Raw genomic sequence first — 16,444 nt, 5'->3', positions numbered from 1 at the left:
TGTTATAATTTGTAATAAATTGTGATTTTTCCACTTATTATTTTTGCGAATTTGGTTATTTTTCGATAGTTACGAAAAACATTTATTTTTCCAAAGTTACAAAAAAAACTCCCTAAAGCTCGTGCTTCTCAGAATTTTTTGAGAAATAACTTACTCGAGTGAAAGACATACCATATACAACAACCACTCCTTGTGTAACCTCTATTTAAATCGCTACTAGTCATGAAAATTTGGTGCTTATTGGGAAGTAAACTATCAGACACACAGCAGGGCCCTTGCTGGAAATAAATATCATGCTAGGACACTGGTGAGTACAAAAGCAGTTTAAATTCTGTAACTTTAAGAATATCATTGATTTTAATGTTCAGTTTTTCTATGATGAAAATCTTCAGTAATATTTGCTTAACTATCTAGTACCCAGACATGCCTGCTAGTCATATACACACAGGTGCTATTTTGGTTTTTTAAGAGGTACATATTATTAAGATATGTAAATAAACAAGACTAAAATAACTTCATCACACAGTGTGACATATATCATTGATGTAATTATTAAGTTCGTGTAAATGTGTTCTGTACATGTATAGACATTGATAAATCAATGGTTCATCACACCTCTTCAGTGGAGATCTGTTGTAAGATATTTATAACCCCCACATTTCAATTGTGAGACGTTGGAAGTATGCAGTAAATATAGTTTGTGAAGCTAATCATAAGTCATGTAAGTGAGGATGGAAATATCACTGAACCATTAGGTTTTAAATGTGTGCTTGTATAGACAGATCGGAACACCTGATGGACACGCGCTACTGCTCCTCGAGTGAAGCAGCCATCCGAAACCTACAACAAGGTATATATGTCCAACAATATCTATCATACATGTATGATGATGAATATTGTTTTCTGTTAAAATGTAAAAACACTTAAAAATGTAAAACACTTAACTGTTAAACAACTTTGACAAAAAAAGTATTCCAAAATATTACTGCACTTACCCTTGTCTTACCAAAATGCAGACTTTTGAGCCCACTATCATCAGATGACAATTCGTGTTATCGCTATTTCTCAGAAAGTACTGAAGGGATCTTTCCCACTAGATCTCAAAAGGTAATGAAGGGATTTTTCTCCAATTTCATATGTAGGTTTCCCTTTGTCCCTAGTTGTGCATATTACATTTTGGGACCAATTGGAAAAACAACATGGCTGACAGGCGACCATCTTGGATTTTGACAATTGAAGTTTGTTACCCCTAGTTCTCAAATTTCATATATAGGTTCCCCTTGTGCCTTATTTATGAATATCCATGTAAAGGACCAACCTGGCAACAACATGGCCAACAGGCAGCCATTTTGGATTTTGACAATTTAAACTTCATTAACAATTTCTTTCATACTACATGGCCATTGTGGGTCTTTCTCAAATGAATGTAGAGGTTCGCCTTAATTGGTCTCAAGTTGTGTATGCAAGTCTGATTGAAAGAGCTATATGGCAGACAAAGAGTGTGGCCATCTTGGATTAGACAATTGCAGGTTGCTCCTGCTATTTAGAGTTCTAGAAAGTTATTAAAGGTTTTGAAGGAAGAGTGAAAGAAGGAAAAAGAAGATCAGTCTTTCATTTGACTGATATGGATCATTTAATGGTGGGCGCCAAGCTCCCTCTGGGATATCTTGTTACTATATGCAATGTTGAAGTTTTGGCAAATATTAGCAAATTTGTAGAAATGATTACCTTTTGTATTACCGTATATACAATGGTAGCTTTACAGATACACAGATTAATCATATAATATCATGTTAATTGCCCGATCATCAGACGTAGGAGTGTTGAATTCGCTATGATCATCAATCTTGGTCTGTGTGATATCACTGTTTCTGTGTCGATCTGTCAAATTAAGGTTAATTTGTGGGATCTTATTGGCCCCTAGTTGTGCTTACTACTTAAGGAACTGATCAGAGGAGGCCACTTTCTTTGTGAAGTTAGGGTGTCCCATATCCTTGCTCCGATTATGCTGCTATACAGGCAGTCCAGGAAGCCATTGTTGTATAGACATGGCGATAGATGTGCACCTTGCCAAATTCCCTGTTTGACCAAAAGTGCCTTGGATATTTGTCCTTGCCATTCGATCCTACCGGAAGCATGTGTATATCCTATAGACATAGTCATACAAAAAGAACCGGAAGCATGTGTATATCCTATAGACATAGTCATACAAAAAGAACTGGAAGCATGTGTATATCCTATAGACATAGTCATACAAAAAGAACCGGAAGCATGTGTATATCCTATAGACTTAGTCATACAAAAAGAACTGGAAGCATGTGTATATACAAAAAGTCATACAAAAAGAACAACTATATGACAACCCAACGGAAGTAAGACGTCTTTTAAACTTTAATGACATTAGACACTTTAATTACTTTAAATCTTTAATTGCGGACTAGCTATCTGCTTACCGCCAAAAAATGTCAACTGATCGCTGTCACTGTCTGAATTCAGGACCCTTGGTCGGGGACGTTTCTGCTAGACTAGCCTGTTGTTAATATTCATTATACGGTGGATGATGGATATGTGGTGAGCCTCGTATTGTAGGAGGTATTAAAGGATGCTCCTTTTAAGTCCCACTATTCTCTGACTATATAGGGCCGTGTATTCAAAGACTGGTCTCTTTTGGTTAGTTTATACCGACGAGGTACAATGTAGCACTCTAAAGAAAACAAGACAAGCGTCTTTTGCAAAATTGATAAAATCGATGAAAGAGCAGTGACCCAATATTTGCATAAAAAAAGGTTTAACACTAAAGGATATCCATAATGATATGGTAGCAACACAAGAGAAAGATGTCCCTTCATATGCTACAATTGAAAGGTGGGTGGCGGAAATTAAGCGCGGCCGACAGAACCTTGATGATGACCCCGTCCTGAAAGGCCTGTCAATGTTGCAAGCCCAGAAATGGTCAATAAAGTTCATGATACTTTTATGACTGACAGATGAGTCACAGAAAGATATATGGCCAGTTGAGTTGGCATTTCACACGAACGAGTAAATGCCATTCTGACTGAGACTCTTGCAATGAGAAAGCTTTCGGCCCGATGGGTCATTTCTGACAAATGATCAGAAGCACACCAGGCGCACATTATCGCGTGCTAATCTTTTGAGGAAAGATCCTGCCAACTTTCTTCAGAGATTTGTCACTATGGATGAAACATGGATCCACCACTTTACTCCACAGGCCAAACAACAATCAGAAACAATGGAAGCATCCCTGGCTCTCCCCCCACCAAAGAAGGGAAAGACTGTTCCATCAGTTGGGAAGGTTATGGCCTCGGTTTTCTGGGATGTATATGGTATTCTGCTGATAGATTATCTCCAAAAGGGACAAATAAATTATGGCACATTCTATGCTTCACTTCTGAGGCAGTTACGGGAAAATATTAAACTTAAGCGCCGCGGAAAGCTCAATAAAGGTGTGTTATTCAATCAGGACAATGCTCCTGTTCACAAGTCTGTCATTGTCATGGCTGCCATTCAAGATTGTGGCTTTAAATTGATTGAGCACCACCTTATTCACCTGATCTCGTTCCATCAGACTTTCATCTATTTCCAAAACTGAAAACAACACTTTCAGTCCGATGATGACGTCATACATGAATGCAGTAGATAACTTTCTGAACAGCCAAGAAAAGGAATTCTATAAAAGTGGCACTGAGGCTCTTAACCACCGCTGGCAAAAGTGTATAGATACTGAAGAGGATTCTTTTGGAAAAGAATACAATATGACCGGCAAAATTAAAATCCTTCAATATGAGGCTCACAACATATCAATCTGCCCTTGTAAATGAGTCATCGTTAAAATGACCTCTAAATAGTTTACGGAGATACTGTACATTAGGATAATGTTTCGATCGGTCACCCCTCACCTCCACCCTCGACAGATAATGTTTAATCGGTCGCCCCTCACCTCCACCCTCGACAGATAATGTTTCGATCGGTCGCCCCTCACCTCCACCCTCGACAGATAATGTTTAATGGGTCGTCCCTCACCTCCACCCTCGACAGATAATGTTTAATCGGTCGCCCCTCACCTCCACCCTCGACAGATAATGTTTCGATCGGTCGCCCCTCACCTCCACCCTCGACAGATAATGTTTCGATCGGTCGCCCCTCACATCCACCCTCGACAGATAATGTTTAATGGGTCGTCCCCCACCTCCACCTCGACAGATAATGTTTAATGGGTCGTCCCCCACCTCCACTCTCGACAGATAATGTTTAATGGGTCGCCCCTCACATCCACCCTCGACAGATAATGTTTAATCGGTCGCCCCTCACATCCACCCTCGACAGATAATGTTTAATGGGTCGTCCCCCACCTCCATCCTCGACAGATAATGTTTCAATCGGTCGCCCCTCACCTCCACCCTCGACAGATAATGTTTCAATCGGTCGAGGATAAACGAGTTGAAAAAAAAAATTTAAAATCGATAGTATCGTATGTAGTTCGATGTGGGACTACTTTAGCGACAATGTATCAATTAAACGCCATCCATCAGAGAATTACACGATGATTGATGGAGATCCAAACATGTGTTACCTCGGACTGAAATCTGTGGGCTCGGGATATGTCATTTCAGACCATATTTATGCTGAAGTCCGTCCTTCGTAATTTCGTTTAAATTCAAGTCGTCCCCACTAAACCCATTTCATTTGAAAACTTGTTTTTGTCATTTATTTGCCTTCAAGACCTATCGGTGTTTATGGGTCGTTAATAGTGTACCATGACTATTTTGAGTATTTCGTTTGCTTTTCCGAGTTATATCTTTGAGCATCATTTTTCAACAGCCGTGCACATGCCATTTTTGCAACTTAAAATACACGAAGAAGGCCTTATAAAAGTATATGAAATAATACGTTACAACTTATCGACCACAGACAAGGTAACGTCAGCCTATACCGGTGTATACTACGATATCTCACTATCTCGTCATCAGAGTTATGGGAGACCCAGTCATGCATGCGTCACAATACTAGCTACAAAATATACTCTGCAATTATTTATTGTGTACCGGGGACATGCGCTCGGAACGACAGGTGTGTATACGTATATTCTTTATAGTAGTCCAAATGGAATTCCTAGTGTTATAGTCTGTACAACACAGTATGTTAGAGTTTCCTCAATCTTCATGTTTGTTAGCTCTTGCCTGTTAATCCAAGTATTGGATAAAAAGGTGGGTGTTTTGGTTCCGTACGTCCATATCTATAATAAACACGTGTATTATGGCTCGATTTACGTACCAGTTATATATTATGTCTGTAAACATATATACCTCATAACCGTAGATTTGTAAATAATACATGTACATTTTGTAGTTTGATATACATATCGTGTATATGCAATGTATTTTCATACGCTTTAATTATAGAGTATATATCGTTTATATTCTCTAGGATTGTAACTACATCAACTGCTGCCTACTACTTACTACCTACTATTCAAACTTACTGCCCACTGTTCAAACATACTGCCTACTGCCCACTGTTCAAACATACTGCCTACTGCCCACTGTTCAAACATACTGCCTACTGCCCACTGTTCAAACATACTGCCTACTGCCTACTGTTCAAGCATAATGCCTACTGTCTACTGTTCAAACATACTGCCTACTGTTCAAACATACTGCCTACGTATACTGCCTACTGTTCAAACATACTGCCTACGTATACTGCCTACTGTTCAAACATACTGCCTACGTATACTGCCGACTGTTCAAACATACTATCTACTACATACTACCTACTACTCTGTACTGCTTACTGTTTATTGACTACTGCCTACCGTCTACTGTATACTGAATACTGAATACTGCTGTCTACTGTCTGCTGTACAATGTCTACTCATTACTGTCTGCTGTCTATTGCCAACAGCATACAATGTCTACTAATTACTGCCTACTGTCTACGGCCTATTGTTTAATATTTAAACATACTGCCTTTTGCCTACTGCCTACTGTTTACTATCTACTGTCTACCGTCTACTGTCTACTGCCCACTGTCTACTGCCCACTGTCTACTGTCTACTGCCTACTGTCTACTATCTACCGTCTACCGTCTACAGCCTACTGTCTGCTGCCCACTGTCTACTGTCTACTGCCCACTGCCTACTGTCTACTGTCTACACCCAACTGTCTACTGTCTACGGCCTACTGTCTACCGTCTACAGCCTACTGTCTGCTGCCCACTGTCTACTGTCTACTGCCCACTGTCTACTGTCTACTGCCCACTGCCCACTGCCTACTGTCTACACCCAACTGTCTACTGTCTACGGCCTACTGTCTACTGTCTACAGTCTACTGCCAACTGTCTACTGTCTACACCCAACTGTCTACTGTCCACTGCCTACTGTCTACTGTCTACTGTCTACTGTCTACTGCCAACTGTCTACACCCAACTGTCTACTGTCTACTGTCTACTGTCCACTGCCTACTGTCTGCTGCCCACTGCCTACTGTCTACTGTCTACTGCCTACTGTCTACACCCAACTGTCTACTGTCTACGGCCTACTGTATACTGTCTACTGTCTACTGTCCACTGCCTACTGTCTACACCCAACTGTCTACTGTCTACGGCCTACTGTCTACTGTCTACTGCCTACTGTCTACACCCAACTGTCTACTGTCTACGGCCTACTGTCTACTGTCTACTGCCAACTGTCTACACCCAACTGTCTACTGTCTACTGTCTACTGTCCACTGCCTACCGTCTGCTGCCCACTGCCTACTGTCTACTGCCCACTGCCTACTGTCTACTGTCTACTGTCTACTGTATACTGGCTACTGTCTACTATCTACTGCCTACTGTCTACTGTCTACGGCCAACTGTCTACTGTCTACGGCCAACTGTCTACTGTCTACGGCCTACTGTCTACTGTCTACACCCAACTGTCTACTGTCTACAGTCTACTGTCTACTGTCTACTGTCTACAGCCAACTGTCTACTGTCTACTGCCTACTGTCTACTGTCTACAGTCTACTGTCTACTGTCCTACAAGCCAACTTCTACTGTCTACTCTGCCTACTGTCTACAGTCTACTGGTCTACGTCTATGTCCCCTACTGCACTGTCCTACACCCAACTGGTCTAACTGTCTACTGTCTACTGTCCACTGCCTACTGTCTACTGCCCACTGCCTACTGTCTACTGCCCACTGCCTACTGTCTACTGTCTACTGTCTACTGTCAACTGTCTACTGTCTACTGTCTACGGCCTACTGTCTACTGTCTACAGCCAACTGTCTACTGTCTACAGTCTACTGTCTACGGCCTACTGTCTACTGTCTACAGCCAACTGTCTACTGTCTACTGCCTACTGTCTACTGTCTACAGCCTACTGTCTACTGTCTACAGCCAACTGTCTACTGTCTACTGCCTACTGTCTACTGTCTACTGCCTACTGTCTACTGTCTACTGCCAACTGTCTACTGTCTACTGCCTACTGTCTACTGTCTACTGTCTACTGCCTACTGTCTACTGCCCACTGCCTACTGTCTACTGTCTACTGCCACTGCCCACTGCCTACTGTCTACTGTCTACTGTCTACTGTATACTGGCTACTGTCTACTATCTACTGCCTACTGTCTACTGTCTACGGCCAACTGTCTACTGTCTACGGCCAACTGTCTACTGTCTACGGCTTACTGTCTACTGTCTACACCCAACTGTCTACTGTCTACAGTCTACTGTCTACTGTCTACAGCCAACTGTCTACTGTCTACTGCCTACTGTCTACTGTCTACAGTCTACTGTCTACTGTCTACACCCAACTGTCTACTGTCTACACCCAACTGCCTACTGTCTACAGTCTACTGTCTACTGTCTACAGCCAACTGTCTACTGTCTACTGCCTACTGTCTACTGCCCACTGCCTACTGTCTACTGTCTACGGCCTACTGTTTACTGTCTACAGCCAACTGTCTACTGTCTACTGCCTACTGTCTACTATCTACTGTCTACCGTCTAAAGCCTACTGTCTACTGCCCACTGTCTACTGCCCACTGCCCACTGTCTACTGTCTACTGCCTACTGTCTACTGCCCACTGTCTACTGTCTACTGCCTACTGTCTACTATCTACTGTCTACCGTCTACTGTCTACAGCCTACTTTCTACTGCCCACTGCCTACTGTCTACAGCCAACTGTCTACTGTCTACACCCAACTGTCTACGGCCTACTGTCTTCTGTCTACTGCCTACTGTCCACTGTCTACTGTCTACGGCCTACTGTCTACGGCCTACAGCCAACTGTCTACTGTCTACAGCCAACTGTCTACTGTCTACACCCAACTGTCTACTGTCTACGGCCTACTGTCTTCTGTCTACTGCCTACTGCCCACTGTCTACTGTCTACTGCCTACTGTCTACTGTCTACTGCCTACTGTCTACTGCCCACTGTCTACTGTCTACACCCAACTGTCTACTGTCTACTGTCTACGGCCTACTGTCTTCTGTCTACTGCCTACTGTCCACTGTCTACTGCCCACTGCCCACTGCCTACTGTCTACTGTCTACAGTCTACTGCCAACTGTCTACTGCCTACATCCAACTGTCTTCTGTCTACTGCCTACTGTCCACTGTCTACTGCCCACTGCCCACTGTCTACTGCCTATGTCTACTATCTACTGTATACGGCCTACTGTCTACTGTCTACTGCCTACTGTCTACTGTCTACTGCCTACTGTCTACAGCCAAGTACGAGGAGGGTGATTTGGTACTCAAACGCTCACAGAGCGGAATTGTTACAATCAGTAATGACGGTAGACTTTCAACAGCCTGGTGTCGAGTAATTATACTGTTTTCAATTGTATCGTCCGTCGTAAGTATTTATTGGATGATGTACCTCAACTATGAGATACAAATTCATATGTGTAATGTATTGCTCATGAAATCGTTGTTATAAGTTGAATAATATCTGCAATGATGTACAATATGACAGTGTACTTGATGTCAGCCAATTTTGATAAAAACTATTTGTAGGGAAATATTGTAGTTATTAAAGTTCAAATAGACTATTTTCATGCATGTGCAAGATCACTCACGAGTCATAAATCCAGTAATATTGGATATAGTCGCCATTTAGTGTTAGGAGCTGAGTCAATACATTGTATCATGTGATTGCTAACTGGTGACCGCCTTCTTTGGGAAACGAAAATGTAATCATTCTGGTTAATGGTGGACAATGAACCAAGTGTCCGCAGTAGCATTATTTCATTCTTACGGAATGGGGACAGGGTCAAAAGGCGGTTTTGTCATCATTTCTAGAGTACTTAGGACGGTCGGATCTTGGTCAGAATGTTTGTGCACCTCGAGTGGGATATGGGGAACACGGAAATGTGCTCAATCCGGTAACCATTTTAATAGTGAACAATGAGCCACGTGTCCAAGGCAGCATTATTACAATTCTGATATAGCCGACCTTTGTATAGATGGAGTCTGTACAACCGGAAGTAGATTTACTATTAATGTTTGTAGAGCGTCTCTTACATCAAAATAAACTCGACAGTCTATTAGTATGTGCTTCACAATGTCACTAACGTGTTCTTTACAAGAGTCGCACACACAACTGGTAATGGGTAGTGCTCCGAGTTTAATTAGAAATCCAAATTCTAGGACCATGATGGGTAACGCTAAGCTCAACAGCCGAAGTTTCGTACATGTACATGTATATTTCGGAAGCGATTCAGATCTGTCCGCCGCATTATACGCTCTTTCCAGTCTCGTTCCGCAGTATTTTGAATAGTATTTCTCACTGTGTATTTCCAAGCAAGATTACTAGGGAAGCATCCATACTTAAAAAAAACTGTTCAAGAATTCTTCTAGGCCATATTTGTAAAGTGTAGTTATCATTGCAATCAACCGTGAGTTTCCGAATAGGTTTATTGTTGCGTAGTTCAACTTTCAACTTTCTTTATTCAATCTCTTTACAAAAGTTCAATCAATCAATCGTGAGTTTCCAAATAAGTATATTGTTGCGTAGTGCAATCAACCGTGAGTTTCCGAATACTGGGTATATAGTTGCGTAGTTCAATCAACCGTGAGTTTCCGAATAAGTATATACATGTAGTTGCGTAGTTCAATCAACCGTGAATTAACGAATAAGTATATTGTTGCGTAGTTCAATCAGCCGTGAGTTTCCGAATAAGTATTGGTACAAAATGTAGCTGCGTAGTTCAATCAACCGTGAGTTTCCGAATAAGTATATTGTTGCGTAGTTCAATCAACCGTGAGTTTCCGAATAAGTATATAGTTGCGTAGTTCAATCAACTGTGAGTTTCCGAATAAGTATATTGTTACGTAGTTCAATCAACCGTGAGACGGACAAAGATAACGAAGACAGTTCTAATCTATTGTTATGTTACACTCGACAGTGGAGGAAGCATGCTGTATGGACGGACAATGATGACGAAGACAGTTCTAATCTATTGTTATTTTACACTCGACAGTGGAGGAAGCATGCTGTATGGACGGACAATGATGACGAAGACAGTTCTAATCTATTGTTATTTTACACTCGACATGTAGGAAGCATGCTGTATGGACGGACAATGATGACGAGGACAGTTCTAATCTATTGTTATTTTACACTCGACATGTAGGAAGCATGCTGTATGGGCGGACAATGATGACGAGGACAGTTCTAATCTATTGTTATTTTACACTCGACATGTAGGAAGCATGCTGTATGGACGGACAATGATGACGAAGACAGTTCTAATCTATTGTTATGTTACACTCGACAGTGGAGGAAGCACAAACCGACAGTCATGCGGATAGGGAGCGTCGAACCACGTACCTCGGATCTTTATCCTAAGGTCACGTGGCTAGCGCTTTGATTGAGATATCATGGCCTCTGACAGTACCATCATATCAACTGACATCATCAATAATGGTATTTACTGACGTCATCAATAAAGTGTCTCTTGATGTCATCAATTATAGTATATACTGACGTCATTAATCATAATATCGTCATCAAAATACTTTTCTTTTTTCCAGAATAATGGGAAAGCGTAAACCGAAGGTTTCCTCCACGACGACGATAAAATGGATACTACTGACATTGCTTCTAATAGTTGTGTGGGGTGTGTACACAACAAAGATGTTCGAGGTCATCATGTCCGGTAAGGTCATGACCTTACGACTCCTCCGGAATCATCTGTCAAGTGCATGCGCGGATGACGAACTGACGTCATTGATATACAATATTTCGCCAATGAGAGATTACGACAAGGGGACTTTTTCCGACAGGGAGCTAGAAAGGATTAAAGCGTGTAACAGGTCGTCAGAAATACAAAGGAAACATGGATATGTGAAAACTAAAATGTTTAAACCTGTTCGCTGGACGTCTCATTCCTATCTTGATAACAGGAGTACCGTTATAGAACTTGGTGGGTACCTCGGGGACGATGTCGAGAACCTGTTACTACGATACCAACCGAGGCGCTACATAGTAGTGGAACCAGTGTATGAATTCTACAGAAAACTTGTGAAGAGATTTGAGCATGTTCCGAATGTTATCGTCTATCACTTCGGTATCGGAGTTAATACTGTTAGGACGTCAGTAGAAATGAGTATGGATGGTACTTCAAGTTTTGATACAAAGCAAGGGAGGTATTGATATTAGTCTTGTGAGCGCCCAAACCTTCTTCCTCGGAATCGGACTGGGCCTGTTCGATGTGGATCTACTTACGATGAACTGTGAAGGCTGTGAATTCGCTGTGCTTGACTTTCTTCTAGGTACAAATTTGATTAATAATATACGGAACATCCAGTTCCAACCGCATAAAATAGATCGAGTTCCCGATTCTGCTTATAAATATTGTGAATATGAAGAACGATTAAAACGAACACATCAGCTTGTATTTCGACACCCATTTTGGTGGGAAAGTTGGACTCTGAAACACAGGCCTTTACCCAATGAACATATATTTGATGATATTACAAACAATGCTAGCCTTATGGACGAAATCCTCAGTTAGTATAGATCTTTGTTTACATGAGCAATATACATATTTCACAATCTCTTGATTCAAATGTTATTTTAATAGGGCATACACAAGTCTGCGTAGGATGAACGCTTTCTACAAGTTATTGTTTTTGTGGGTTTTTTTCAGTGTTTGTTTGCATTTTTCGTCTGTTTTCTTTCAAAACCTGTCTTAATTGTATAACGTCTAATATAAATAGGTTGTTTTTTATTTCATATTTTATAAATATGAAAATTACACTGTTGTTGGGCCGGATGGATTTTGGTTTTGTTTTGTTTTACTTAATGTCCTATGTAATTACGACCTTCCCTGTACGAGATGTACATGTAATTATTACCTCCCTTGACTGTACGAAATGTATGTGTAATTATTACCTCCCTTGACTGTACGAGATGTATGTGTAATTACGATCTCCCTTGACTGTACGAGATGTATGTGTAATTATTACCTCCCTTGACTGTACGAGATGTATATGTAATTACGATCTCCCTTGACTGTACGAGATGTATGTGTAATTACGACCTTCCTTGACTGTACGAGATGTATATGTAATTACGATCTCCCTTGACTGTACGAGATGTATGTGTAATTATGACCTCCCTTGACTGAACGAGATGTATGTGTAATGATTACCTCCCTTGACTGTACGAGATGTATGTGTAATTATTACCTTCCTTGACTGTACGAGATGTATGTGTAATTATGACCTCCCTTGACTGTACGAGATGTATATGTAATTATTACCTCCCTTGACTGTACGAGATGTATATGTAATTATTACCTCCCTTGACTGTACGAGATGTATATGTAATTATTACCTCCCTTGACTGTACGAAATGTATGTGTAATTATTACCTCCCTTGACTGTACGAGATGTACATGTAATTATTACCTCCCTTGACTGTACGAGATGTATATGTAATTATTACCTCCCTTGACTGTACGAGATGTATATGTAATTATGACCTCCCTTGACTGTACGAGATGTATGTGTAATTATGACCTCCCTTGACTGTACGAGATGTACATGTAATTATTACCTCCCTTGACTGTACGAGATGTATGTGTAATTACGACCTCCCTTGACTGTACGAGATGTATGTGTAATTACGATCTCCCTTGACTGTACGAGATGTATGTGTAATTACGATCTCCCTTGACTGTACGAGATGTAATTACGATCTCCCTTGATTGTACGAGATGTATGTGTAATTATTACCTCCCTTGACTGTACGAGATCTATGTGTAATTATTACCTCCCTTGACTGTACGAGATGTACATGTAATTACGATCTCCCTTGACTGTACGAGATGTATGTGTAATTATGACCTCCCTTGACTGTACGAGATGTATATGTAATTATTACCTCCCTTGACTGTACGAGATGTATATGTAATTATTACCTCCCTTGACTGTACGAAATGTATGTGTAATTATTACCTCCCTTGACTGTACGAGATGTACATGTAATTATTACCTCCCTTGACTGTACGAGATGTATATGTAATTATTACCTCCCTTGACTGTACGAGATGTATATGTAATTATGACCTCCCTTGACTGTACGAGATGTATGTGTAATTATGACCTCCCTTGACTGTACGAGATGTACATGTAATTATTACCTCCCTTGACTGTACGAGATGTATGTGTAATTACGACCTCCCTTGACTGTACGAGATGTATGTGTAATTACGATCTCCCTTGACTGTACGAGATGTATGTGTAATTACGATCTCCCTTGACTGTACGAGATGTAATTACGATCTCCCTTGATTGTACGAGATGTATGTGTAATTATTACCTCCCTTGACTGTACGAGATCTATGTGTAATTATTACCTCCCTTGACTGTACGAGATGTACATGTAATTACGATCTCCCTTGACTGTACGAGATGTATGTGTAATTACGACCTCCCTTGACTGTACGAGATGTATGTGTAATTATTACCTCCCTTGACTGTACGAAATGTACATGTAATTATTACCTCCCTTGACTGTACGAGATATGTGTGTAATTATTACCTTCCTTGACTGTACGAGATGTGTGTGTAATTATTACCTCCCTTGACTGTACGAGATGTATGTGTAATTATTACCTCCCTTGACTATACGAGATGTATATGTAATAATTACCTCCCTTGACTGTACGAGATGTACATGTAATTATTACCTCCCTTGACTGTACGAGATGTACATGTAATTATTACCTCCCTTGACTGTACGAGATGTATGTGTAATTACGACCTCCCTTGACTGTACGAGATGTATGTGTAATTATTACCTCCCTTGACTGTACGAGATGTATATGTAATTATTACCTCCCTTGACTGTACGAGATGTACATGTAATTATTACCTCCCTTGACTGTACGAGATGTACATGTAATTATTACCTCCCTTGACTGTACGAGATGTACATGTAATTATTACCTCCCTTGACTGTACGAGATGTACATGTAATTACGATCTCCCTTGACTGTACGAGATGTATGTGTAATTACGATCTCCCTTGACTGTACGAGATGTATGTGTAATTACGACCTCCCTTGACTGTACGAGATGTATGTGTACTTATGATCTCCCTTGACTGTACGAGATGTATGTGTAATTACGACCTCCCTTGACTGTATGAGATTATGTGTAATTATTACCTCCCTTGACTGTACGAGATGTATATGTAATTATTACCTCCCTTGACTGTACGAGATGTACATGCAATTATTACCTCCCTTGACTGTACGAGATGTACATGTAATTATTACCTCCCTTGACTGTACGAGATGTACATGTAATTATTACCTCCCTTGACTGTACGAGATGTACATGTAATTATTACCTCCCTTGACTGTACGAGATGTACATGAAATTACGACCTCCCTTGACTGTACGAGATACTTGTGTAATTACGATCTCCCTTGACTGTACGAGATGTATGTGTAATTACGACCTCCCTTGACTGTACGAGATGTATGTGTAATTACGATCTCCCTTGACTGTACGAGATGTATGTGTAATTACGACCTTCCTTGACTGTACGAGATGTATGTGTAATTACGACCTCCCTTGACTATACGAGATGTATGTGTACTTATGATCTCCCTTGACTGTACGAGATGTATGTGTAATTACGACCTCCCTTGACTGTACGAGATGTAATTACGATCTCCCTTGATTGTACGAGATGTATGTGTAATTATGACCTCCCTTGACTGTACGAGATGTATGTGTAATTACGACCTCCCTTGACTATACGAGATGTATGTGTACTTATGATCTCCCTTGACTGTACGAGATGTATGTGTAATTACGACCTCCCTTGACTGTACGAGATGCATGTGTAATTATTACCTCCCTTGACTGTACGAGATGTATGTGTAATTATTACCTCCCTTGACTGTACGAGATGTATGTGTAATTACGACCTCCCTTGACTGTACGATATGTTTGTGTAATTATGACCTCCCTTGACTGTACGAGATGTATATGTAATTACGATCTCCCTTGACTGTACGAGATGTATGTGTAATTACGACCTCCCTTGACTGTACGAGATCTATGTGTAATTATTACCTCCCTTGGCTGTACGAGATGTATATGTAATTACGACCTTCCTTGACTGTACGAGATGTATGTGTAATTACGACCTCCCTTGTCTGTACGAGATGTATGTGTAATTACGACCTCCCTTGACTGTACGAGATGTATATGTAATTACGATCTCCCTTGACTGAACGTGATGTATGTGTAATTACGATCTCCCTTGACTGTACGAGATGTATGTGTAATTACGATCTCCCTTGACTATACGAGATGTATGTGTAATTATGACCTCCCTTGACTGTACGAGATGTATGTGTAATTACGATCTCCCTTGACTGTACGAGATGTATGTGCTTTGACAGACTGTGGTTGGAATGGCTAATGTGTATTTTTTGTTATTTTTGACCCAAAATAAACTATCGCGAAATATCAAATGAATAAAGTTGCGGTTTAGCGCCCCGAAATATTTTGCTCTGTTGTATATCATTCCACGTGAACAGACGATAACCTTCGTTATTTCGCCCCTCAGAACTAAAAGACGATGATTTAGGTCCTTTCGCTAAGTGGGGCGAGATAACGAAAATTGTGGTCTTTGCGTGCCGCGAGTCGAGATGAAGCTCATCGTGTTTTCGCTGCGAAGAGATTTTAAATATCGTGATATCTCGTCATGGCACAAAAGGCCGATGATTATCGTCTATTGAGAAGGGGCGAAATACGGAAAACAGCCAAGAGAAATATTCCAAGTCAAAAGAACCGGAGTTTTTAAAACGTTAACACTCTATGAAAAATGTTATTTGTTCATTTTAAGTACACTTGTATACTACATGACTCCGCCTATTGCTAGGTCTCGCCGATTATAGTCAGTGTTC

The 16,444-nt window shown here is 40.8% G+C and overlaps 1 long non-coding RNA gene across 1 annotated transcript; it reads left to right on the top strand.

Moving 5' to 3' along the window:
* Positions 1-4,993: 4,993 nt before the first annotated feature.
* On the top strand, positions 4,994-16,039 carry LOC117335010. Its single transcript, XR_004534268.1, has 2 exons — positions 4,994-5,088; positions 11,043-16,039. It is a non-coding gene; the product is annotated as an uncharacterized LOC117335010 (long non-coding RNA).
* Positions 16,040-16,444: the final 405 nt, after the last annotated feature.

The sequence above is a fragment of the Pecten maximus genome, chromosome 9 (assembly GCF_902652985.1).
Source record: "Pecten maximus chromosome 9, xPecMax1.1, whole genome shotgun sequence".
In the NCBI taxonomy this organism is placed as follows: domain Eukaryota; kingdom Metazoa; phylum Mollusca; class Bivalvia; order Pectinida; family Pectinidae; genus Pecten; species Pecten maximus.
This window is presented reverse-complemented; position numbering and strand designations above follow the sequence as displayed.